Here is a 2,396-nt window from a genome sequence, read left to right as displayed (position 1 = left end):
CCAGCAGCAGCAGCAGCAGCAGCAGCAGCTGCTGCTGCTGCTGCAGCAGGGAGACAATTAAGCAATAAGGAGACAATCAAAAGGGCATTTGATTAATAAAAGCAGTAATAAATAAAAGGAATAAAACGATTATTTAAACAATTAATAAAATGCAATTAAACAAAAAGAGACAATTAATTAAGAATAATAAATCAGGAGACAAATAATAAAGAGACATTTAATAAATAATCAAATAAATAAATAAACAAACACATAAATAAATAAATAATGAAGAGACAAATAAAGAATAATAAAAGTGAAAAGAAAACTAATAAAGAATTTTATATGTGGAGACACTTTGGAGGAGACAGCAAATGTCATAAATGAAAATGAATTTAAAATGAATTTGATTTAATTAATAAAGGAGGAAGAAGGGACACTTTATTTTTGCTTTAAGAGCTGCTGCTGCTGCTGCTGCTGGGTGGGTTTGCTGCTGCTCCTGAAGGCGTTTGCTGCTGCTGCTGCGGGCGTTTGCTGCTGCTGCTTGTTGCTGTGCATCGCTGTGCTTGCTGCTTCTCTTTTTAAAGTGTCTCCTTTTCATTTGTCTCCTTTCCCAAAAGTTCAATGCAGTTTGCTTTTGCTTTTTGAATTTGACTGTGGGGCCCCCCGTTTCGGGCAGCAGCAGCAGCAGCAGCAGCAGATTCAACGCAGTTCCTGCTGCAGCTGCTGCTGGAGGAGCAGCAGCAGCACAGCGCATTGCGGCAGCAGCGGCAGCAGTGCGCCGGCTGCAGATGCGCAGCAGCAGCAGCAGCTTTCCCGCTGCAGTGCAGCTGCAGTTCCCGCTGCAGTGCAGCAGCAGCAGCAGCAGGAGCCGTACAGCAACAGACTTTGCACTTATACTGCACCATTGGCAGCAGCTGCAGCAGCTGGAGCTGCTGCAGCAATAGCAGCAGCACAGGCAGCAGCAGCTGCTGCTGCAGCCTGTTGCTGCTGCTGTTTGGCTCCTCTCCTCGTTTTATCAAGCTTGAGGCAACTCTGTTATAGATAATGAATTGGATTTTAATTGATTATTTGACAAATTGATTTAATTTAATTTAATTTAATTAATTTAATTAAATTTAATTTAATTTGTGATTTAGAGAGGCTGGTGCATGCCCCCAGGTGTATAGACAGCCCGGAAGCAGCGAATCATGCTGCAGCAGCAAAAGCAAACTTTTCCATTTTCTTTTTTTGCTGCAGCAGCAGCATAGCTGCAGCAGCAGCATAGCTGCAGCAGCTGCAGCAGCAGCATAGCTGCAGCAGCAGCCGCTGGAAGAAATGATAAAATCCAGCAAATAGAACTGCTGCTGCTGCTGCTGTTTTTGTTGCTGCTGCTGTGGTGCTGCTGCTCCTGCAACAACCATGTGCACACCTCCCCCTTCTTTCCGCAGCAGCAGCAGCACATTGCTTCTGCTGCTGCAGCAGCAACGGCTGCAGCCACCAGAAGCAGTGCAGCATACTGCAGCAGCATTTCCTTTCTCTGCTGCTGCAGCAGCCAGAAGAAGTTATAAAAAGCAGCACACGGAGCTGCTGCTGCTGCTGCTGCACCAAGCATACGTATGGTATCCTCTTTTTGCCGCAGCAGCAGCAGCAGCTTCCGTTTGCTGCAGCAGCAGCAGCAGCTGCTTCGTTGCATATTAAAATTACCCTCAGTTTTACTTGCCGCTAAACCTCCCTCATTTAATCTAGAGTTTGTCCAAACCCTAAACCCTAAACCCTAGTAGACTCTGCAGAAATGCCGCGGCAAACCCTAAAGCCCAAACTCTAAACCTTAAACCCTACACCCGGAGCGCTAAACCCCAGACCCTGGGGCCAAAACCCTAAACCCTAAACCCTAAACCCTAAACCCTAAACCCTAGCTGTGCACAATTGGGAAGTGCAAATGGATTTGGTGGAAAAGTGAAAAGCAGCAGTATTTGGGGTGTACAGACAGCTGCCGTCGACAGTTTCTTTTCTTTATTGTCTCTTCCCAATCAATTTAATTAATTAATTAATTAATTTAATTAAATAATTAATTAATTAATTGATTAATTAATTAATTAATTGATTAATTAATTAATTAATTAATTGATTTGTGTTTATTGTTGCCAGCTTCGCAGCGCTTTGTGTAGCTGCTGCAGCGCTTTGCTGCTGCTGCAGCAAAATGAAAAGTAGTAATGCTGCTGCAGCAAATTGAAAATTAATAAACAAATCAAACCTTTAATTTATTTCTTTCCTTTTTGTCCTTTCGCATTAATGCAATTTCATTTGCCTTTCAATTTTTGGTCTTTTGGCCCGGGTCCCCCACCTCCAAACCCTAAACCCTAAACCCTAAACCCTAGCCCTGGGCAAAAGGCCCTTTGGCAGCGCAGCTAAAGAATAAGGCGGGCGCTTCTCTC

The sequence above is a fragment of the Eimeria tenella genome, genomic scaffold, assembly GCF_000499545.2.
Source record: "Eimeria tenella Houghton genomic scaffold, Eth_scaff1770, whole genome shotgun sequence".
NCBI classification, from domain to species: domain Eukaryota; phylum Apicomplexa; class Conoidasida; order Eucoccidiorida; family Eimeriidae; genus Eimeria; species Eimeria tenella.
Note: the sequence above shows the minus strand (reverse complement) of the source record.